This window comes from Phyllobates terribilis, unplaced genomic scaffold, assembly GCF_046119375.1.
Source record: "Phyllobates terribilis strain yellow unplaced genomic scaffold, ASM4611937v1 Scaffold_8__6_contigs__length_399053987, whole genome shotgun sequence".
Taxonomy (NCBI): domain Eukaryota; kingdom Metazoa; phylum Chordata; class Amphibia; order Anura; family Dendrobatidae; genus Phyllobates; species Phyllobates terribilis.
This window is the reverse complement of record NW_027362768.1, coordinates 267,285,654-267,311,041: the sequence shown is the minus strand read 5'-3', so window position 1 is coordinate 267,311,041 and position 25,388 is coordinate 267,285,654.

Here is a 25,388-nt window from a genome sequence, read left to right as displayed (position 1 = left end):
CAGTGGCAGTCTATTTATGGGGATTTTATGGTTTAATGTCCGACTACGCCTCCCGTGGATTGCGGCCAGGATGAACCGCCGCTGCAAGGCAGACTGCTGAGGCTGGTGTTGTGGGTGCAGCAGGGCAGTGTAGAGTGATGATGGTGGTTGTGGTGCGGGGCGTCCCAGCACTAGTAGTGCTGACGCGGTGAGAAAGCACAGAGACAAGGTGTTGCAGTTCAGGTTCTTTACTCACAGTTCTCATCCAGGTCAGTTGTGCACAGATAGGACCGCCCGAGCCGTGCTGCGTCCACCAGGCAGGGGGCTCGATCAACCCCCAGGCAATTCCGGAGTGTGGCACAGGACTCCCTTCTATCCTTTCGTCAGCCGTGCCCCACCAGTGACACTACTTCTGTCCAGCTGCCTCGGGCCTTCTCTTGGGAGGCTGGGTGTCCACTTCCCTGGCCCTATGTGGTGTGCCTTTCTAGTAGGTGTAGTGAGGGGTCGCACCAGTAAATGATCACGACCGCCGGTCCTTGGCTGAGGATTAGTCGCCTCCACCAACTTGGGATCCGGTACCCTGTTCTGCCAACCCGTCACCCGCAATCTCCTGGGTCCTTAGGGTTCCTTCTGCCTTCGTGTCTCTGGGCCTCTCTTGGTGTTCTGTTCCTTTCTGTTTCCGTTCCTTTCTGTTTCTGTTCCTTTCTGTTCCTGTTCCTTTCTTCTGGCTCTGACCTTCCTCCTAGGCCTGCCTTGTGGAGCTGGGCCCAGACTGAGCCACAGCTCCCTGTCCACCCTCTCTGGCTGAACTCCCTCTCTCATTGAACTCTCCCCTGAACTGAACAGTGTTCTAAGATGGTGCCCACCTCTTATACCTCCCTCTCTCTGTATGAGCCCAGGTGACTTGCAACCAATGGGCTCCTACCTATGCCCAGAAACCCTCCCCTCCTGCTCCTACATCACTGGGTTTTTCTCCCCCCTCCCCACTCCAGCCAGGGACAGATTCTGTCATGCCTGCATTACTGTACTAATGGGAGCACCGTTGAGCTGTCCCCCGGAAATGGGGTGTGTGTGATGCATGCAGCTAACCAAGCCCTGGTACACACACCATCCTTACCCGGGAGTGGGATATCACACCTCTGGTTGAGGTGCAATACCTCTGTAGCGACCGAACCCTCAGGGCGCTGCAATACTAAAAAAAGAACCCCATGCAAGAGTTCCATAAAGAATTACAAACTCTCCTTGAGGATGGTTTAAGATCACAAGTCATTGATAAGAATGAGTATGACTTCATGCTCCAAAAGAACCCTATATTAGCTACTTTCTATGGTTTGCCTAAGGTTCACAAGGGCACAAGCCTGTTAAAAGGCAGATCTATTGTATCAGGAGTGGGGAGCCTATGTCAAAATTTGGGGATTTATATTGATCGGATCCTCAGTCCAATTGTAACATCTCTTCAATCACACACCCGTGATACTGAAGACCTCCTTTTGAAACTGGAAGGTCTGACGATCGGCCCGAATACGATTCTGGCTAGTATTGACATTGAGGCCCTTTATTCCTCAATTCCACATCAGATGGGCATTATAGCAGCTAAACATTATCTCTCCAAAAGGAGTATACAATGTCAGGCACACAGTGATTTCGTCTTAAGAGCACTGCATTTTTGTCTCACAAAAAAACTTTTTTATTTTTGACCTTAAGTACTTCCACCAGCTCAGGGGTACTGCGATAGGTAGCCCGTGTGCCCCATCGTATGCAAATTTGCTCCTGGGCTGGTGGGAGGAAACTACAGTCTTCGGTGAGAACGGCCCCCAATTCGTCGAAATGGTGGACATGTGGGCGCGCTATATTGATGATATATTCTTAATTTGGAAAGGGACCCCGGAAGAATTTTAGATCTTTGTGGAGGATCTCAATATAAATTCTATTGGATTGAGATTTACCAGTGAGCACAGTCCCACATGTCTGTCATTTCTTGATATCCTCATTAAAAAAACTGGGGATGGCTGTCTTGAGACCTGCACTTATAGAAAGCCGACAGCGACAAATGCCTTGTTGCGTTGGGAGAGAAGTCACCCCACCCCCTTGAGAAGGGGTACCCCTAGAGGACAGTATTTACGTATACGTAGAAATTGCTCGAATGACAAGGCGGAAGACTTGGGTAGTAGATTTTTGGAAAGGGGTTATCCCAAAAAGGTTCTCTATGATGCATATAACACCACCAAGACAGTCAATAGAACGGATCTCCTGACACCGAAAAAGCGGCCTGAAAATGATAATGTGGTGAGATTCATTACCACATTTAGTAATGGGGCAACAGAGGTTAAACAGATTCTCCAAAAACACTGGCCCATCTTGGATATGGATGAGGATATATCTACTTTTTTGGGCGGTTACCCACACATCACCTATAAGAGGGGTCGCTCATTGCGAGATAGACTGGTACATAGCCATTTTTCAGTTCCCCGAAATTAAACGTGGCTCAAATCTGATTTAAAAGGCTCATTTAAATGTGGAAACTGTTGCCTGTACTTCTATGACTAATGCCAAAACTTTCACTGGTACCAATGTGGAGAAGGAATTTGCCATCATGGATTTCATCAACTGCCAAACACAGGGCGTCATCTACAAGGGCACCTGCGAGTGTGGCCTTGAGTATATAGGAAAAACGAGACGTGAACTAAGGCGCAGAGTGGGTGAACATATTGGTGACATCCTGCATAAAAGAGACACCCCTATAGCTAGGCATGTCAATGAATTCCATGGTGGTAATAAAACTGTGTTCAAATTTATAGGCATGGAGAAAGCAGCTAAACCATATCGGGGGGGAGACTGGGACCGTCTACTTTTACAGAAAGAATCAAAGTGGATTTTTCAGTTGAAGACCATATCTCCTCGGGGACTTAAGGAGCAGCTAACCTATAGCTGCTTTATTTAATATTCTCTGAATATATGCCTAGTTCTGATATGTTATGACAGATCCTAACGTAAAAATACTTTCCAAAAAGAAATAAATGCCTTCTACATAATATGATTCAGAATGTGTTCCTCCATAATTACAAATTGAGAAAGTATTGATGTGGTCCATGTCACGATTCTATTGATGTATAGGGTGCCTGAAACCTATAGGGTGACTGAAATGTATTTTACACTGGGTAACTCAGGCCCCTTCATTTGTACAAGAGCATCGTGCGCACGTTGCAGTTTGGGGGCGATAATATGATTTTGGACTGCAGCCCCCGTCGCATTGATGGATGAGGGGGCGATATATGGGTTGCGTTCATTGGGGCAGGCACCTTTTTAATACACAATTGAGCTTTAGCTCTATGGGGACTAATATGATGTGGAGCGCACGATTCGTTCCACCAAATAGGAAGTGACGGCAATTCACATAGGTGGAGCGCACAATGTGCGCGGTGCATTCCACCTAGATAGGATGTGACGTCGGTTGCAATGACGCACCGGATGTGACGGCGATTCACACAGGTGGAGCGCACTATGTGCGCGGTGCGTTCCACCTGAATAGGATGTGACGTCGGTACGACGACGCACCGGATGTGACGTCTCTTTTCCCATATGCGCACCGGAAATGACCCCGGCCAGAATGTGTGGAGCGCATTCTAACGTTCCACAGGATGTCCAGGATATGAGGACTACGAATTTTGGGCATCATTTGGAATAATGTGATTTGATTAAGCGTTATACCCAAATAGGACCACTGTAGAAGGTAGGACATTCCTCTGATTGGCCCATGAAGCTGTTATTATTTGAAATTGATCCAATCCTGGCATAGAAACATATAGGGTGGGGGAGGTTCCCACTTAAAAGCGCCCTATTTATTGGAGAGCATTTTCTAATACTCAACTACCTGTTTATCCCATCCATATTCTGGAGGGTGGGTCTTTTTCCCTTATTCTCGATATGGAGTTGCATATGCCAATCCCCTGAAGACTCAGAATCCTGAAGAATCGCGTCGGGAGGCACTAATAGGGCCAGTTCAGGGCTTTACTAGCATATCAGGGTAAGCTGTGGACTGCTCTTGTAAGGGCGGGAGTTCTTGGGGTCTTAGGGCCATCTCTAAGCTATAGGGACTGGCAGGGACAACAAATGATGAGAACTCCACCACCAACAGGGAATCCTGAGAGGGCTCAAAGGATATAGAGGACAAAACCGAATATGGGTGAGATCTTTCTTATTTAAACCTTTGGACACTCAAATGTTATATGTATATGAGTCTGTTCAGCATAGAGACCCTATTAATTATTTTGACCACTGTCAATAATTGTACTCTTACAGGGACAAGGGTTATCAGTCCTTTTTTTCTTACAATTTTAATATGTTTGTCTACCAGTAATAATCCTTTTTTAAAAAACAATTCAGTAAAAGTTACATTTTAAATCCCCAATTTTGCTGTCTTTTGACAAAACTGCTTTTGTGGATATTGGAAGTGATCTTTTCCTATGCTTTGGAATCTATACATATTTTTTTGCTTTATTGGGAGTGTGGGAGGAAACCCGTGCAAACACGGGGAGAACATACAAACTCCTTGCAGGTGCTGTCCTTGGTGGGATTTGAACCCAGGACCCCAGCGCTGTCAGTCTGCAGTGCTAATCACTGAGCCACCATGCTGCCCTAGAAGATTGTGAAACTGTTTTCCTCATTATTCCCATCAATGAAAACGGAGAAATCACCAGTGATGCGATGGAGAGTCCACAGCTGCACAGAGTGCTTCATGCTGGTCAGTGTGTTTGACGCGCCCAGGGGATGGGGACGACTCAGTACCCGGGCTTTTGCCTTGGGGATGTCGCGGTGGTCGGCTCCCAGGCCCGTACCCTGGGGTCACTCTTTTAAAAGGGGGGATAATTATATGGAAAAGTTCGTGAAGCCACCTGTGGTATCTGGTGAGAATCACCAGTGCTGCGGCAGCCCACTGAGGCCGGTGATAAGGCAGCTTGATGGTACAGCTCCCCACAGGTGGAGCTTGGCCTCAGGGCAGCATATGAAGAGGGGATGCAGGACAGAGGAGACCCAGCCGGGCCTACAGAAAGACAGGCAACCTTTTACTGATGAAAATTCAGGCAAATCCTGGAGCACTGTAGGGTGAAGGGTGCATTTCAGGACTCTCCCCAGGGAGCGGGTATAGGGCCTCCTGTTTCTTGCCTTTGCATAGTAAGTTTCTGACCTGCCTGGAGCTAGGCCTAACTTTGTCTCTGTCCTGCACTGGCTGACCTTGTGGTAGGGCCTTCTCTTGGAGTACGCGCTCCCAGCTTGCGGGGCCTATGTGTCTCCTGGTTCTGGTACGTATCAGCTCTTTGGTGATCCTGGGACCTGTAGTTCTCCAGGGATTCCGGTTATGCCTTACTGGGTCATAGAGATCCCTGTAAGCTCGGACCCGGTGTCCGGTATATTCTTCGGGGTGAGCTGGTTAAGCTCCTCTGCCCCCTATGTTACTCACTTTCCGCTCGGGCCCTCACTAGGCTACACACACTAACGGCAGCTTGCCGCGCTTCACCGCTCTTATGGCGTCGGCACGCCTTAAGCTCACTAACCTGAGCTAGGTGAGTCTGGACTGGGCTTCAGGACTGCTGGAGGCCTAGACTGCCTCGACAGCAACTTGCGTGATGCTCTGCACACTCAGCTCCTCACTCTCTGTCAACTCCAGTCTAACTAACTGCCTAGCTCCACCTTCCCTATTTATACCCCTAACGGGCTCCCTCTGGTGGTCTGAGGTAGAAGGTGGAGGTGTGTGTATGCTGTGGGGGCCTCTTGTGGAGGAATCTGTTCATGCACCCTTTTAGGATCTGTGGTACCAAGCGCAGCTGGGCTCCACATTCTCCCCTAGCAAAGCTCAGCACTCCCAGGCTGAAGTACATTTTGACACAACAGTATAACATGAACAATAATAATCTTCCCTTTATGGGAGGCACATTGGCTTGAACGTTACATATGAACATAAACAGGTATATACAATGTAATAAGTAACCCCAGAATCCAAGTCTCTTCCAGTAAGGTCCCCTGACAGGGTGTCCATCTCACAGTAAAGTACAAGGTAGCTTGAGGGACCTGTCCCAAACCCTCAACGTAGGCCCTGGGGTGGCTGCAGGGCATGGAGATCCTGAGTTGGACCTCCGGTAGAGCCACACTCAGACAGGTTTTTCTTCTGAGGTCACCTAAAGGGGCACTCCAGGGAGTGCAATTATATACAAGAAGCAGTTTTTGGGCTGCACACAGTCCTCAGCCACGAAGTTCTTAGGTAAATAACAAAAGAAGTAATTAAGCAAAGTGTCCATATACTTAAGTTGTTCATCAATAAGGCAAAACACAAATTAATAAATTCGTATACATGAAAATACACAATGTAATACAATACAATGCAATTTAATACCCCAGGGGTAACTATCTACACTTGTCAGAAGTTTAACTATTTACTTTCTGTACCTGACAGGGGTCTGACCTAGCGTGCTACGTGTTGATCTGCGTAGTACTGGGATGCGTGAAGCACTAGTATGTGCACTACCTCCCATTCTGTCAGTACTAGGTGTGGAGGGGCTACAGGACTGCATTGACTTCTCTACAGGACTGTCTAGTGTACCATTGGCTGGGCCTTCTTGCTCTGTTCCAACCGAGGATTCTGCTCGAGCAGGCACTTCTGTAGCACTTACAGGTTCTTCTTGCTGTGGGTAGAAGGTAATTACAGGGATGATTACTGCTCCTCCTAGTTGAGGCCAATCTGCCGGGAAATCTCCTAAGTCAGTGTGTATCACTGCTTCTTTAGGCTCCTCCGGTACGGTGAGAGGCACTTCTTCTTGGGGTTTCAACAGGTCTGGACACAACTTCAGGTGGTCCCTGGATATTGTTGTAGACGTTCTTCCTATGTCTCTACTAATTAGGCAGGTGTTCCTATTATCAAATCTTGAATTCAACACAGTGTAGGGTTCTTTCTCCCACTGGTCATCAAGTTTGTGGTTTCTTCTTTTCCTTTTTAATACTACTTCACCAGGTGTGAAGGGTTCTGCGGGCGTATTTTTTTTATAGTGGGCTTCCTGCTTGTCCCTCGCCCGAGTGAGACTGTCTTCGACACAGGCTTGTACTCTTCTATACTGCTCCGGTCTGCTCGTGTCCCAGTCCTCAGTGGTCACATCAGCTTCAGGTTCGACTACACCAAGCTCCAGGTCCATGGGCAGCTTTCCTGGTCTTACCCGCATGAGATATGCCGGAGTGCAATTGGTGGAACTTACTGGTATGTGATTATACAGATCTACTAGGTCAGGTAGTAGGTCTGGCCACTGGTTTCTCTCCTCAAGTGGTATGGTGTTCAGCAGGTCAATGATGATGTTATTCATCTTTTCACAGAGACCATTGGCTTGTGGGTGGAACGGTGTAGTTCTAATCTTCTTACACCCGTAGAGATGGCAGAACTCTTTGAATAACTCAGCCTCCAAGGCCGGGCCTTGGTCCGTCAGCACCTGCTCAGGGTACCCATGGGGTCTACAGAAAGACGCCTGGAACATTTTTGCTGCTGTCTCTGCCGTCAGTTCTTTGACGGGGGCGACCACCAGGAACCTAGAGTAGTGATCCACCATGGTCAGTGCGTAGGAGTACCCTGACCTGCTGGGTGACAACTCGACATGGTCCAGGGCCACGATCTCCAGGGGTCGAGTCGTCTTGATTGGTTGCAGGGGTGCCTTCTGGCTGCTGTAGTCTTTTCTTCTGAGGCTACAGGGTCCACAGTTTCGGCACCACCGCTCGATAGAGCTGCGCATTCCTACCCAGTAGAATCGACACTTCAGCAGGGTCTCTAGCTTTTTCCAGCCGAAGTGTCCCGCCTGATCGTGGTAGGCCCCAACACCATTTGGATGTCTGTCTTCGGGACCACTATCTGCCATACCATTTCATGGGTTTTTGGATTGACATACCTCCGGCACAGCTTCTCACGGTAGATAAACAGCTGGCTCCTTTCATTCCACAGCTGCTTTCCTTGGAGAGACGCTTCCTTCTCCAGGGTGGAACCTTCCTGGGTTATCAGTTCTTTAATACGGCTGACAACCGGGTCACTGTCCTGGGTCTCTTTCCAGGTGTGGTGAGGCAGAGGGTTTAACGTCTTCCCACGCTGTCTCCTGGAGGCTCGTTGCTCGTGAATCATCCCATTCCGGTGAAAGGCAGGTAGCTCAATCTCCTCCAGGTCATCCACTTCTTCTTCTGTCTGATTGGTGAGGCATCCTAGACAGGGCATCGGCGTTGGCGTTCTTGCGGCCCGCTCGATATTTAATTGTGAATTGGTAATTGGACAGCCTAGCCATCCATCGCTGCTCCATGGCTCCTAGCTTGGCTGTTTCAAGATGGGTCAAGGGGTTATTGTCTGTGTAGGCAGTGAACTTGCTGGAGGCTAAGTAGTGCTTAAACCTTTCAGTGATGGCCCAGATCAAGGCCAGGAACTCCAACTTGAAGCTGCTATAGTTCTCTGGGTTCCTCTCGGTCGGCGGAGCTTCCTGCTTGCGTATGCGATCACTTTCTCTTGGCCATTCTGCTTCTGACTTAGGACAGCTCCCAGCCCTTCGTTGCTGGCATCCGTATACAGCAGGAACGGTTGGCTGTAGTCAGGGTAGGCTAGGATCTCATCACCTGTCAGGATCTCCTTCATCTCCTGGAATGCCTCGGCTTGCTCCTTACCCCTGCCTTTGGGGGACTATCCTACCAGGAGGTCTTGCAGAGGGGCTGCTTTCTTAGTATAGTCTTTTCCAAACCTCCGGTAGTATCCTACTAGTCCCAGGCACTGACGCACCTCCTTGAGGTCCTTGGGCTGCGGCCACTTCTGGATGGCAGTGACCTTCTCCGGGTCTGGTGCTACCCCTTCCGGATTGACAATATGCCCCAGGTACTGTACCTTTCTCTTGAGTAGGTGGCACTTTGAGGGCTTCAGCTTCATCCCGTAGCGGGACAGTGACTCAAATACCTTCGCCAGGTGCTTCAAGTGGTTCTCGTACGTCTTGAAGTACACTATCACATCATCCAAGTAAAGTAACACTGTCTCGAAGTTGCGGTGTCCCAGGCAGCACTCCATCAATCTCTGGAACGTGTCGGGGGCATTGCAGAGTCCAAACGGCATACTGTTGAACTCGCAGAGTCCCATCGGGGTGATGAAGGCCGTCTTCTCCCGATCCTCCTCAGCCACAGCTACTTGCCAGTACCCACTAGTGAGGTCAAGCGTGGAAAAGTAATTTGCAGACTTTAATGCAGCCAGGGACTCCTGTATGCGTGGTAAAGGGTATGCATCTTTATGTGTAATTCGATTTATTTGTCTGTAATCCACACACATTCTCATGCTCCCGTCCTTTTTCCTGACTAAAACTAGGGGAGCGACCCAGGGACTACAACTATCCCTTACTACCCCTGCCTTCTTCATGTCGTGCAACATCTACTTGGCTTTTTTGGTAGTGTGCTGGTCGTATAGGCATGTAACGTTCTTTGATGGGTGGATTGTCACCTGTGGGGATATGGTGTTGAACCCCCTTAATCCTCCCAAAGTCAAGTGGATGCTTACTGAACACCTGCGCGTATTCCTGAACCACCCGGTGTACACCCTGTTTCTAATGGGCAGGAGTGGTGTCTATCCCAACATGGAGCTGTTGACACCAATCCTCCACCTGGGTTGCAGGGTCATTATCCTCCACTTCGTCTGGTGAGGTTAAGGACTCCGCCGTGTGAATTGAGTTGTTATTTACAGCATGTAAATTGGCAACAGTGGCATAACGTGGTAATCTAACCTCATCGTCCCCATAGTTGAGAAGACGGACGGGCACCCTCCCATTGCGTACATCCACTACCCCTCTGGCGGTTAAGAGCGTGGGTCTGTGCTCTGATCTAAGAGGTTCTACTACTGCCTGGTAGCTCTGTCCTTTAAGACCTATTGCTGCTCTACACCAGATAAGCATTTCACTCATTGCAGGGATCACAATGGGTATGGGGTCGATTACCCGCACATTACCAATCTCACCACCGGATAACTTTACTTGCTGCTGGTACATCAGGGCTTGGATCTCCTTCTGTAGCGCCCTCCTCTGCCCTGGTCTGGCAGTGTCAGCTATCTGTTGGAGCAAGAACACAACTTCTCCCAAACAGTTACCAACAATGTTAGTGCCAAGTACCATATACAAATTGGTATCATCAGGATTAGTCTCTACTACAATTAGTCCCTGGTCCTTCAGCTCTACTCTCCCCACCTTTACTGTCACATCCTTAACCCCTAGTAGGTTAAGGGGGAGTCCGTTTGAGGCATAAACGGAAAGATTTGGAGCTGGCGGCCTTAGATCGTCCATGGACTAGAACCTTCTGTAGAGGACATCAGTCATAATGGTTACCTGAGATCCTGTGTCCAGCAGAGCTTGCGTCGGGATGCCGTCCAGCACAATGGACAGGAAAGGTCTTCCTCCCACGATTTTGTTGTACCAGTCTGATGGGCCTGGGGACTTTACTCCTGGGTGTCGGCCCTCGGCCCCAGAGTTCTCTCGTTTAAAGGACAGCTCTGGACGGTGTGACCTGTCTTGTGGCAGTGGTAGCAGACGGGGTCCCTCTGTGGACGGCGTTGATCGCTGACTCTCCCAGGGGGTGGAGTTGTCCCCTTCCTCCTTCGCATGCAGGGGACATCCTCAGGGCTGTCAACTAGCAGGATCCTTCCTTCTTCCTCGGGCCCCGTCCGCAGCTGCAGGGCACTCAGTACAGTGGTCAGGGTTTTGCTCAACTGACGCACTTCAGAGCGCAGGCTGTCCAGCTCACTAGGGGATGTTGCTGGAACTTTGGCTTCAGCAGCCACCGGGGAAAAGGTGGGTGTTGCAGGCACTAGGGTGGCCCCACCCTGGTAACATTGGATGACATTTGTTTCCAGGGGCTGCAGTCCTTTTATAGCCATGTCCTTAAGGTTTTCAAAGGTGGCATCTGGATGATCCAGGGACCACCAACGCACAGTCCTGCTCTCCTCTTGGGACCTCAGTCCCCGGATAAACTGTTCTTTCAGCATTTTGTTTTCATTGTTGATGCTGGTTGGACTAACCTGTTTCAGAGCTCGCAGGGCCGCTTGTAGACGCCAGGCATAGTCCCGAACATTGTCCTCCGGTTGCTGAGAGCAGTTGTAGGACCTCATCCGGAGGTCCGTCTCAGTATGATCCTCAAAGACAGTCTGTAACTTTTTAAAGATTGCGGACACTGACTCTTGGTCTGCGGCCGACCATGTCTCCACTTCCCGCTCCGCAGCACCAGTCTATTGTCCTAACACAACAGCGGCTCTCTGTTTGCCTGTCATAGAGTACATGTCCAGGATACCGCAGATTTTCCGTTTGAATCCAGACAGGGTATCTGGTTTGCCGCTGTACTGGGGGAGCCACTTCGCTCCAGGGATGTACGGTAGGGCCATGGGTATGACAGGAGATACAGGTCCTGCTGACGGAGCAGCCGCTTCGGCCTGCTCGGCGTCGAGCTCGGGTTGAACATCGGGGCCATCAACCGGTGCTCCGGCATTGTGCTGTTCCTCAGACATTCTCGCGCCCCCCTAGCAAACCGTGGCCTACCTTCGTAGTTTTTCTTCTGGTAGGCCGCAGCTCCGCAGGTGACAGTCTTCTTCAGGACCTTGCGTCGCGTGCGTCCTACGTCAGAGCGCTCACCGGCGTTCCTTCCAGGACCTGGCGCTTCTTGGTTTGACGTCGATGCGTAGGGCGTGTCCGGGGCTTCGTGCGCTTTTGCAGGTACGCCCCTCAGTTTCCCGCGGTTACGCCCTTCTCGCGCGGCGGCCCAACAATGGCGGCAATCTTCACCACAGTTTAACACACAGTTTTTGATTAAAGGCACACAGTACCCGGTGGCAACGGGCATAACACTCCGTCGTTGCAGCGGGCACAGGATCCTGTTCGTGATGCCAGGAGAGATGACGCGCCCAGGGGATGGGGACGACTCGGTAGCCGGGCCTTTGCCTTGGGGATGTCGCGGTGGTCGGCTCCCGGGCCCATACCCTGGGGTCACTCTTTTAAACGGGGGATAATTATATGGAAAAGTTTGTGACGCCACCTGTGGTATCTGGTGAGAATCACCAGTGCTGCGGCAGCCCACTGAGGCCGGTGATAAGGCAGCTTGATGGTACAGCTCCCCACAGGTGGAGCTTGGCCTCAGGGCAGCGTTTGAAGAGGGGATGCAGGACAGAAGAGACCCAGCCAGGCCTACGGAAAGACAGGCAAACACACAGTTCTCTTCAGTACCTTTTACTGATGGAAATTCAGGCACATCCCGGAGCACTGTAGGGTGAAGGGTGCATTTCAGGACTCTCCCCAGGGAGCGAGTATAGGGCCTCCTGTTTCTTGCCTTTGCGTAGTAAGTTTCTGACCTGCCTGGAGCTAGGCCTAATTTTGTCTCTGTCCTGCACCGGCTGACCTTGTGGTAGGGCCTTCTCTTGGAGTACACGCTCCCAGCTTGCGGGGCCTATGCGTCTCCTGGCTCTGGTACGTATCAGCTCTTTGGTGATCCTGGGACCTGTAGTTCTCCAGGGATTCCGGTTATGCCTTACTGGGTCATAGAGATCCCTGTAAGCTCGGACCCGGTGTCCGGTATATTCTTCGGGGTGAGCTGGTTAAGCTCCTCTGCCCCCTATGTTACTCACTTTCCATTCGCCTTCGGCCACGCTCGGGCCCTCACTAGGCTACACACACTAACGGCAGCTTGCCGCGCTTCACCGCTCTTATGGCGTCGGCAAGCCTTAAGCTCACAAACCTGAGCTAGGTGAGTCTGGACTGGGCTTGAGGACTGCTGGAGGCCTAGACTGCCTCGACAGCAACTTGCGAGATGCTCTGCACACTCAGCTCCTCACTCTCTGTCGGCTCCAGTCTAACTAACTGCCTAGCTCAACCTTCCCTATTTATACCCCTAACAAGCTCCCTCTGGTGGCCTGAGGTAGAAGGTGGAGGTGTGTGTATGCTGTGGGGGCCTCTTGTGGAGGAATCCGTTCATGCACCTTTCTAGGATCTGTGGTACCAAGCGCAGTTGGGCGCCACATGTTATATGTATCCGCTGACTTTATGGACTAGACGTAGCGCTGTATGGAGAAGGCATTTACTCACATCATTACATACAAGTGCAGTAACGCAGGGGAGCAGAAGTAGGGGGACACATAATAGCCCCCTGGCAGTCATGTGGGTGGTGGGCACCGCGGCTGTTTCTGTGAGCTGCAGGATACGGTATAAGCCCTATTATGAGTCACATACATTTTCTGGGGGTCGTGACCTGGTGATTTTTTGTTTTTGCACTTTCATTTCCCCTCCCCCTTCTTCCAAGAACCACAACTTTTTTTTTTCCATCTACATAGCCGTATACAGGCTTGATATTTGCAGGACAAGTTGTAGTTTTGAATAACATCATTAATTTTACCATATAACAAACTGATCAGTGGGATACAAATTCAAGTGAGATGAAATGATGAGAAAAAAAACACAAGTTAGCCATTACTATTTGGGTTTCATTTTTACAGCATTCATTGTGCAAGTAAAATGACTTGATAACATAATTCTTCTGATCAGTACAACTACATCGAGGCTAAACTCATATATAGAAGAACTTTGTATTTCTGAAATCTATAACTTTTTTGCTTTGTAGTCAATGAACGAATGTGAGGGCTTTTTTTTCTGAAGAGATCTGACATTTTATTGATGCAACTTTGCGGTAAATGTTACATTTTAATTGTGTTTTTTAATGTATCTTTTACTGAAGGTGTGCAGACTGAAAAATGACAATTGTGGTGTTTCGATTTTTTTCGCTTTACTGCTTTCATCATACAGAATAAATAAATTTATATTTTGCTGCTTTGGAGTTTTATGGACATATCAATATCAAATATACATCTGGAATCACGACTCTTTAATGCAGCTGCCATAGATTAAAAGCTGCATTTAAGGAGCTAAACAGCAGCGATCGTAGCGTGTACATCACAGCTTGGGAGGGGGTGAAAATAATCCAATCTGACTATTTGAAAATTAGAAAGCAGAGGTGGAGCTGAGTTAGTGAATATGGCCGTGCCCATGCTGGCCACTATATAGGACTAGTGAGGGTAGGAGGTGCTGTACTTTCCACTGCAGTTACAGGACCCATCACAATATATTCAGGTTTTTTTACCCATTTGCCTATTGCTGAGCCATGATTTATGTCATAAGTGTTAGTCGCTATCTATAAACTGCAGCTGTTTTACCTGTCCTGATAGTGGCGCTGCAGAGCCCTGTGATCTCTGCTGTACAGTAGCGGGTACAGAAACGACACACCAAGATAGTGCCATGTTATTAACCCCTAGATGCTGTGATGAATAGCAACAGTGGCATCTAGGTGGTTAGACAGAGGGCCTAATGCAATTGCAGAACACTAATGAGTCACAAAGGCCCCAGGTTGCCATGGCTAAGTGCCTCTTAGGCCGGGCCAAAGTCAGAGCCACCAGATTGCCTCTTAGCTTTTCACTGTCAAGACCTAATGCCTTGTTATACTAAGCAAACCCATCTGTGCTCTGTTGTATAGGATGGCAGCTCCCCTGGACCGATCATCCTGCAGCAGACAGTGGTAGCTGATCCACAGGTCCCTGCAGGCACGCAAATGGAAGAAGCTAAACAGAGAGCAGTGGCCAAGGCCGTACACCTTGTAGCCAATGGAACGGTCACCTTAGCAACGGACGGTCGTGTCGTGTGGAAATCTGGGGACTGAAGGTAGATATATACTGAGGTGTTACTCCCTGGCTGAGCTTTTATTAATAAAACACAATAAAGGGGGACATTTATTAAAACTGGTGAAAGTAAGAGTGAAGCAGTGACCCAGAGTAATCAGGAATCAGCCCTGACGAGTACCTGCACTTTACACTTTTGTCTACAAGAATTGGTATTGAAGCTGACGCACCCGCTGGGCCGTGGGGTACTCGACAGCCGGGCCTATGGCTGCTTGCTGGGATTATAACGGTGGCTGGCCCGGTTCGTGACCCAGGGCGGTCAGTAAAAAGACAAAACAAAAAGGGAAAAGTTTATATAGGATAGGAAAAGGGGAAATGTTCGTGATGCCACCTGTAGATTCTGGTGAGGTTCACCAGCGCTGCGACAGTCCTCTGAGGCCGGTGTTCAGGCCGCTTAGTTGGTGTAGCTCCCTAGAGGTGGAGCGGGACCTCAGGGCAGCGTAGATGGGGGGATGCAAGACAGAGGGGACCCAGCCGGGTCAGGGAAAGGATAGGCACACACAACGGTTCACTTCAGTACCTTTACTGGTGGTGTTTCAGGCACGATCCAGGGCACTTTATGGTGAAGGGTGCATTTCAGGACTCTCCCCAGTGAGCGGGTGTGGGGCCTCCTTGTTCCTTGCCTTTCCTTAGTAAGTTTCTGACCTGCCTGGAGCTAGGCCTAACTTGGTCTCTGTCTTGCACCTGCTGATCCTGTGGTAGGGCCTTCTGTTGGAGTACGCACTTCCTGGTTTCTGGGGTTTCAGTGGCTCCTGACCCTAGTATAACAGTCAGCGTTTGGTATTCCTGGGACATGTAGTTTGCCAGGGGTTCCGGTTGTTTCTGCTGGATATAGGAAATCTTTACAGACGCGAACCCGGTGTCCGGTATATGGTTTTGGGGTGAGCTGGTAACGCTCCTCTGCCCCCTATGTTACTCTACTTCCACTCGCCTTCGGCCTCGTTCGGGCCCTCACTAGGCTTCACACGGGCAGTAGGCCTCGCTACTCTTCACCGCTCTTATGGCATCGGCACGCCTTTGGCTCACTAACCTGAGCTCTTTGAGTCTTGACTGCAGTCTAGCAACTGCCGGAGCTCCTCTCTGGCTGCAGCAGACTTCACACAGACTTCACTCTCTGTGGACTCCAGACTAGCTGACTCCCAGACTAACCGAACTGCCTAGCTCCACCTTCCCTATTTATATCCCTAACTGGCTCCCTCTGGTGGTCTGAGGTGGAAGGTGGAGGTGTGGGAATGCTTATGAGGGCCTCTTGTTGAGTAATCCGTCCATGCACCCCTCTGGGATCTGTGGTACCAAGCGCAGCTGGGCGCCACACTGCACCTACAGAATAACAACCTGAACTATCAAGTTTACACATTATTTCTCCTGCACAAATAATTCTTCAGAAAAAACCTCAAAAAGTGAACCAAAGAGGCATTTTTTTCTTCATCCCGTCCTTCAAAAACAGAGTTAACAAACTTATACAGATTAAAAATGAACTAAAAAGTCTGATGTGTCCCAAAATGGTACCAATGAAAAGTACATAAAATGTATCAACACATTACATATAGCCTGTGCTCTTAAGGAGTTAAAGGTAAAATACTTATCCATTCAGATATAAAATAAATCTACTGATAGCACATGATGGTGAATGGTCCTGTTTATTGCTGGTAAATGTCCTCTTAGGTTCCTCTCGGCCACTAGTGGTTGGTGTGAGCTCCACCGAGGGCAGAGTGCGACAAGCTGCCATTCTCTTGTTGTGTTTATCCGTTGGCACTCAGGAGAGGAAAAAACCCCTGTGGGGGAAACCTCTAGGGAACCATGGCCTAAGGATAAGTGCCCTTCCCCGGGAGCACAAGGCAACATGTCGTATAGAAGCGCTGGTCCACAGTCATTTTATTGACTCCTGGTAGGATTTTCTTGGTCTCCAGCTTCTTCTTGTATTCGGACACTGCAGATCACCATAATCCAGCAAAACCCCAGCCCGGATTACAGCAGGGAGGAGGAATGGGTATGGCTGCACGTTACACTGCAAGTCACGGCCCTCAGGATACTCCTAGCGGTGATGTTGGAATATCAACCAGTGAACAGTGGTTTTCAGAGCTGTTCACTTCCAGCGTTTTATTCTCCTCCAGAGATTGTGGAAAGCGTTCTTCACAATACTGCCAAATGTTCTGACAGGAGAGATATTAGGTTAGAAACAATTCTTATATCCCAATAAGACATATAAAATGGGGTTATCCTAATAGGGAAACGCCTCCAGGTTTTTCCTGTGGGCCCATCAGCAGACTGTAAGCAGCAGTCAGTAAGAGGTTTCCACACTACACTCTGCTGACAGATTCAAAGGATAAGAGAGTAGCCTTAAAAAGCTCCCTAATTCCTGTCACATTTACACTGACACACCTGCGATGGGGTATTACAGGTTTTGGTATCTGTTTTATGACCTTCCATCCATCACTGGAATTGAATCCACAAAAGAGTTTTTGATCTGTTTCGGCCATTGGTGGTTTAATGGCTTCAGTGAAGGACAGGACATTTTTCATTATATCTGATGTCATCACTGGTGGCTGCGGAAAGAAAATACAAGAACCAGTGGTCATAAAGAAGACACACAATAGAAATGTACAGCTGCCACCATCTTCTCTGGGTGATATACGTACAGGTGGTAGTTGGAATGGTGGACACGATCCAGCCCCCTCTATATCTGCCCAGTTGATCTCCATGAAGAAGGGATCATCCCTGATGTTGTCCACAGCTACCTGACGACTCTCTGGTGACTTATCCAAGAGCTGGAAACAAATAATTAAGAATTCAGTCTCCAGTTGATTTCCATTTTCATTGTTGTGTTTTTCGTTATATTTACCCCTTTTATTACTTAGATGTTTATGACGCGCCCCCTGGGACATATTCCTTTTTGAGGGGAATACCCGGCACCGGATCAGATGGGGGGGGTTGTAGTCTCCGAGCGGCTGTGACCCGGCCCGTGCCCAGGGCGTCAAGCTCAGTGTTATGTGGCAGTCCTACAGATGTTATTAAGAGTTCTTTTGTGTCGACTACGCCACCCGTTGTGATGCGGTCACTGTGGCCGCCGCTGCAGCAGGGTCCGCTGAGGCTGATGGTGGGTGCGCAGCTTGGTGAGATAACCCCCAACGGGAGGGGTATAGCCTCAGGGGGGACAGGTGCAGAGGATGGGGGTTGTGGTGGTGCGGTGCAGACGGCAATGAAGACAGAGTCGGGTTGTGCAGTTAAGGGTGTTTACTTACTGCAGATGTTGTACTGGTCACTCCAGCTTCGAGTGACCACCCGAGCCGTGCTGCGTCCACCAGGTCCTGGATCCAGCCAACCCCCAAACAAGTCCGGAGCGTGGCCCTGAGCTCTCCTTCTGTCCCGTTCTCTGGCCGTCCCCACCAGTGATCCACCTAGGTCCAGCTCCCTCGGGCCTTCTGTTGGGACACCCTTGGCCCTGGGTTCCCTGACCCTTCATGTGGTGTGCCTTCGGGGTGGATGTGATGGGTGACCGTGGCAAACGCTGCCCACGGTCTCCGGTCTCTGGCTAGGGTGTGTTTTCTGCCCCCACCAGCTTGGGTTCCGGTACCCTGTGCCGACTCTTCACCCGGGGATTTAAGTTGGGATCTTGGAGTCCTTTTCTGCTGTTTCCCCCCCTGGGTCTCTCTTTCTCTCCTCCTCTCTCACTCTGGGTCTTTCTTCTCCTCTGCTCTCAGACTTCCTCTCTGCAACTGACCCTGTTCTTAGTTGGTGCCCACCTTATATACACCCTCTATGTGTGAGCTCAGGTGACCAGCACCCAATGAGCTCCTATCTTTACCTAGGCTGCTCCCCCTATCTGCCCCTACACTACTTGGGATGTACCACCCCCCTCCCACTCCAGCCAGGAACAGACTCGGTCGTACCTGCACATTTCTAAGTGGGAGTACCGTCGGTCTGCTCCTCGGAAATGGGATGTGTGTAGTGCATGCAGCCTACCGAGCTCAGTTCCACACTCCATCCTTACCCGGGAGTGGAATATCACACCTCTGGGTTGAGGTGCAATACCCCTGTAGCAGCCGAATCCTCAGGGTGCTACATTCCCCCCTGGTAAATCACAGCACGTCCTCGGGCTGTAAGACATAAATAACACCAAAACATACATTTTTTTTTCATGAACATATAAAACAACATATATTAGCAAATAAAACATTCTCATCGCCTCTGGCTCCTCCTCCGGTCACTGTGCAACGTGTGACCGGGTAAAGTGCGACAGTCTCTCTGGAAAACTGGTTTTCCTATAAAACCAGTAGGGGGCGCTTTAGGAAGCGCAACTATATACAGGGAAAGTTGGCCGCTCTCAGTCCTCGGCCAGGTAAAGGGAAGGGAATGGCTGCTCACAGTCCTCAGCCTGGTATGGATTACGGAATAACGGGTAAAAAGTTCACTCATGCTGGTCCCAACGGGGACTATATATATGTAGCAACAGCTTCTTTAGTACCCGGTCGGGTAACTATTTACATCTACTGCTCTGCCGCACTCAACGGCGTCTTCCTCCTGCTCTTTGCTTGTAGCTGGTTGTAACTTCAGACCCGTCCGGGTCCTCTTGCTCCTCCTCCTCGCACCGCAACTCCTCCTCCGTCAGGCGGTGTACGTGGAGGGCATAAGGTCCTTTGGCACACTTGTGCCGGGTAAAGGTGACCTCGTCTCCGATGTAGAGGTCACGACCTCTGTGCCCCTCCGGCAGATGGGACTCCACGTCTCTGCGCGTGACAAAGACGTCGCCGGGGGTGTTGTTGTCTCAGATGAAGCCCCACCCATGCTGCTGGTTGAACTTGATCACTGTCCCGATGGTGCGGGGACAATGCGCTGCACGGGGGTCCCTCCTGGTCCGGCTCTTCTGCTCGGCGCTCCTTATTTGGGCCTGTTGTTCCCGGACCCGCCTCTCTCTCCGCTCCCTCGCAAACTCTTCGAGCTGCTGTCGGCAACACTCAGCGCGCTCTGCTGCAGCTGCCCTAGTTTCCTGAGTGAACCCCATTAGATCTTCTCCGGTGGGGTCCCACTCAAACTGTGCTTCCGCTAGCGGGGGCGAGATCCGTGCCACGGGCTTCGGAGCCGGAATCAGGGGTTCATCCAGGGGTCTTAGTCTCTGCTGCCGTTCCAGCTCATGGTATTCTTCGGGCCAGATGAAGGGCCGCCCGTCCGGCCATGTGAGCTGGCTGAACAAGTCCTCCCCCAGGTGTGGCACCCTTGGTTTTACGGGTGCGGGCGCGGTGGTGGTGGCGCCCGGGTTGCCCAGGCCTTGCGGCCAGGCCTGGGGCACCTGGAAGGTGAAGGGCACCGTTAGGACGGCGGCGCCCTGGGCTACCTGGCCTTGCGGCCAGGCCGGAGGCTCCGCGGAGGTAGGGGGCGCTGTTGGTGATGCGGCGCCCGGGGGTACTAGGCCTTGCGACCAGGCTGGTGGTATTTCCTGCTTTGTCACGCTCCGGGTCGAGGCGCGTGACGTCACAGGGGTCGCTGCGGCGGCTTCCGGTCGGGGCCTAGTCCATAGCGGTGACATGGCGGCTACGGGCACAGCAGGGGGACTTTCGGGCTCTGCGACGGGGAGCTGGGGCAGGTGGGCGGTTTCCCGGCTTGGGGTATAGGCGTCCCCTTTACCTGCCTCCATGCGTTCGGCTCCCTTCTCGGCGCCGTCTTCAGCCTTTGGTCCTCCCGCGCCATCCTCAGAGGCGGTCTGCTTCCTCTTCCAGGGTAGCGTGCTCCGTTGACTGGTCTCAGCTTGCTGGGCCATCTCCCGGCTCCATTCCGCCAATATCTCGCGCTGTACCCGGGCCATCCTCCGTGCGAGGCCCTCCAGGGCAGTCTGTGCACACTCCCGGTCTCGGGGGAGCTGTGCTAGGACCTCCACTAGGCCTAGTGGGGTCGTGGTGTCTAGCAGGCTCCTGACCAACGGGTCGGTGCTGCTCTGCTCTTCTTCCAGCAGGCTCCTGGCCAGCGGGCCGGTGCTGCTCTGCTCTCCTTCCTCGGTCTCTAGCAGACTCCTAGCCAGCGGGCCGGTGCTGTTCTGCTTTCTCTCCATATCCGGGTAAGCTCCTCCGCTACTCCTCGTTAGACTTCTTGCCTCCGGGTGCGCTCGCTCCAGACTGCTCCAGGCGGCACCCATCTTCGTTCTTTTCTTTCGTCTCCTCCCACTTAGAGGGCGGTCCCGGGGCAACTCGGTGACTGTCAGCTCCAGGGGCAGTTCTTTCACGCTGACAGACACCTCCAGCATCACAGTCTCTGTTGGTGGGGGCGGTTTCCACTTTTGGCGCCATTTTCTGTCCTGGCCCACGATGGGAGGCGGCCTCTTGCCCTCCTTTGGCACGCCCATAATGGCGTCCGCTGCTCTTCCAAGGCGGGAAATCTGCGGATTTGGCGGGAAGCGTCGCCCAGTGGCGGGAAACTCTGCAGATGGCGGGAACAAGCTGGAAATGGCGGACAATCGGCGGGAAACGACCTGTGATGGGGTCCGATGGCGTGGACCCCCCGGAACCGGCGGGAGACTTCTTTCTGAGGTAAACTTGCACTTTTCTTCAGGCACGCAGTACCCGGGTGTTGCGGGCACGTAATCCTGCCGACTACGCCAAAGTTGACGCGCCCCCTGGGACATATTCCTTTTTGAGGGGAATACCCGGCACCGGATCAGATGGGGGGGGTTGTAGTCTCCGAGCGGCTGTGACCCGGCCCGTGCCCAGGGCGTCAAGCTCAGTGTTATGTGGCAGTCCTACAGATGTTATTAAGAGTTCTTTTGTGTCGACTACGCCACCCGTTGTGATGCGGTCACTGTGGCCGCCGCTGCAGCAGGGTCCGCTGAGGCTGATGGTGGGTGCGCAGCTTGGTGAGATAACCCCCAACGGGAGGGGTATAGCCTCAGGGGGGACAGGTGCAGAGGATGGGGGTTGTGGTGGTGCGGTGCAGACGGCAATGAAGACAGAGTCGGGTTGTGCAGTTAAGGGTGTTTACTTACTGCAGATGTTGTACTGGTCACTCCAGCTTCGAGTGACCACCCGAGCCGTGCTGCGTCCACCAGGTCCTGGATCCAGCCAACCCCCAAACAAGTCCGGAGCGTGGCCCTGAGCTCTCCTTCTGTCCCGTTCTCTGGCCGTCCCCACCAGTGATCCACCTAGGTCCAGCTCCCTCGGGCCTTCTGTTGGGACACCCTTGGCCCTGGGTTCCCTGACCCTTCATGTGGTGTGCCTTCGGGGTGGATGTGATGGGTGACCGTGGCAAACGCTGCCCACGGTCTCCGGTCTCTGGCTAGGGTGTGTTTTCTGCCCCCACCAGCTTGGGTTCCGGTACCCTGTGCCGACTCTTCACCCGGGGATTTAAGTTGGGATCTTGGAGTCCTTTTCTGCTGTTTCCCCCCCTGGGTCTCTCTTTCTCTCCTCCTCTCTCACTCTGGGTCTTTCTTCTCCTCTGCTCTCAGACTTCCTCTCTGCAACTGACCCTGTTCTTAGTTGGTGCCCACCTTATATACACCCTCTATGTGTGAGCTCAGGTGACCAGCACCCAATGAGCTCCTATCTTTACCCAGGCTGCTCCCCCTATCTGCCCCTACACTACTTGGGATGTACCACCCCCCTCCCACTCCAGCCAGGAACAGACTCGGTCGTACCTGCACATTTCTAAGTGGGAGTACCGTCGGTCTGCTCCTCGGAAATGGGATGTGTGTAGTGCATGCAGCCTACCGAGCTCAGTTCCACACTCCATCCTTACCCGGGAGTGGAATATCACACCTCTGGGTTGAGGTGCAATACCCCTGTAGCAGCCGAATCCTCAGGGTGCTACATTTATTTATACTCACTCCCTCTATGATGGCTTTGGCTTGGGGGTCTAGTCCTTTTGGAAAGGCAGGATCATCATTGATCAGTGACTTTATGGTGGTGTCATGCACTACACCTATATAAAATGGATATCTGCCGGTAGCCATCTCATATATCACCACACCAGCAGAGAACCAGTCCACTGCCATGTTGTAGGGCTTCTCTAGAAGAATCTGTGAAGACATGAAGACAATAAGAACTTTGTCCAGATAGCAGAAGACATGGAGATGTCCAGCCTTGTACACGTTGATAAGTCAAGGATGTGTAGATGCTTCCTCACCTCAGGAGCCATTTATAAAAGACTCCCGACCTGATCTGAAGTCTTCGCATCGCCAAAGATGTTCATCACAGCCAGACCGAAATCAGCAATCTTCAAGTGACCGGTGCTTTCTAGTAAGATGTTCTCTGGTTTTATGTCTCTGATAGAGGAAAGAGTTTATAAAATATCATAATTATTAGATTAGCCGGGATTAGGACCCCATGATGGCCTGAGATACTAAGTGTCTACAGGGAGCATGAGGATGGGGGTATGGGAGTATTTATATCAGGTCTACACAGAATAAGACTGCACTTACCTGTGTATGATGCCTCTGGAGTGGAGAAACTGCAGCCTATAGATTATCTCAGCTGCAATAAATCTGATGGGAAAAAAATAGAAAATCATCAACAATCAACATTTCATCCACTAAACTAAGAGACTAATGACTTAAAGATGTTCCTGACAACCATCATCTTCATTTAATACATCCATATTCTGTCTTACCTGGTGGTTGGAATGGGAAATGGGGCATTTGTTGCCATGAGGTCTCTAAGGTCTCCTCCACTGAGATATTCCATGACATAGAAGACGTAGTCCTGTGATAAAACAGAGGCGATAATAGGGGTTATTGCCATATTCTATATATGCGGCACTGGTTATAATCTTACAATACATGTAATACTATGGTAGTGACATAGAACATTGCACACAGATTGGCACATAGACTGACATTCATAGAACACATAGAAGACTCAGAGCTGTTGGATTATGACCTTCTTACCTGGGACTGGAAGGTGGCAAAAGCCCGAGTAATGAATGGACTATTCCTAGTTATCTCCAGGACCTGTCGCTCTATCAGAATGTTGTCTCCTAAGTCCTCAAGTAGGAGCCTCTTCTTCACCATCTTCACTGCCAGTTGTTGTTGGCAGGCCTGATGTGTGGCCAACATGACCTGTAGGATAGAGAACATTAGAAATGGAGGAAAGGCCTGTCCTGCCACGAGACGTGATGAGAAGATGAGGCAGTGATGATCCTAGAGTCATATTACATATATGATGATGACGTCACAGCAATTCCGAATACTTACTTTACCATATCCACCCTCTCCAATCATTTTATGGAAGGTGAAGCTCTCCAGTCCAGTCACAATGATGGAGGATTCAGCTGGGGTTGTCCCTGGTAGAGAGAGGAGAAATAAGATGTAACATTCCTATATAGTGCAATGTGGCCTCCAATAAGAATTACAACACATAGGGGTAGATCAATATTAGAGGGTATCAAATTGAAAAGACACCAAAATTATAATAAGCGGATCTTCCAAATGTGGACAATCCTGGCAATGGCTACTTTGGGGAATATTGGCTCTCAGTGTCTGAGATCTGAACTCACCTGACAGCTGCTCAGTGTCAGTAATGGGGGACACACTGGATCCATCATCAGTTTTGTCCCCCATTGCTACTCCTCTTTTCCTCTTGTTCATGATACTCTCCTGTATTGGGCTTCCAGGTCTTTTTGAAGCCTTGATAATGCTTTGGTTGGTGCCATTTTTTCACTCTCAGTTGTTTCTGCTCTCCTCTTTTTTGGCACCTCATCTATTCTCTCTCCCTTTCTCTTCCTCCAAATCTCCATATTCAGCTCCATAGATGTCTGTTTGGGCTGAAGAAGGTCCTGTTCACCTCCGTAGCGCTCCAGGATGGCCCTTGGAACTGCTCCTCTAACAAGCCTTCTATTATACGGTCTTATATTTTATACAAAACCAAAATTTGCCAAGCGCAAGTAAAAGTTGCCTTCACCCACCAAGTGATAAAGACATGTGAACAATATTCAGGCTGCAGTGACATTTTGATGACTATTCCATGACATCACAAAGTCAATTGTGACATCATCATACTCTAAAGGTCACATGACATGACAGAGGGACCAAAGCCAAAGGTCATGTGACATCACAGAGGGACCAGTGACATCATAAGCCTAGCTGAGAGACCAGTGCTCTTCAACAGTTATAAAGTCTCTGTCATTTATCAGTGTCTGTTGAAGCTATTGTAAAAAATAAACTTTTTCTATACATGAAATTTATTTGATATTCTTTTTTTATTGTTTACTTTTTTGCTCCATTTATCAATCACGTTAAATAATCTAAATGATTTAAAAACTTGATTAATACAGTAAAACATCTGTAACGGAAGCTCTTTGTTGCCCATATCAACCAATCATGGAGCAGCTGTAATTTTAGCAGAGCAATTGAAAGTGTAACTGTTATTTCAGTAGAACTTGCAGCAGAATGTCTTTGTCTGCTTTTAGCATAGAACTATGTGAGCACCAACTGTCATCTCCTATCTTAGTAATGTGAAAATCTTTACACACTGGACCCTGGTTTATCAAGAACTTCTTGCCAGAAATGTCGCAGAGCAATTGTAAGATGTGCAAATTCATTAAGATGATTTTTTTTTTTCCAAATTCAATGTTTATTGAAAGATTTTAATATTTTTATCACAAGCCTAAAATGAATATCAAAGGAAGACATGCACTATTAAAAAAGAAATAATATAACAAATATAATACAATAGGAATATAGGAAAGATAT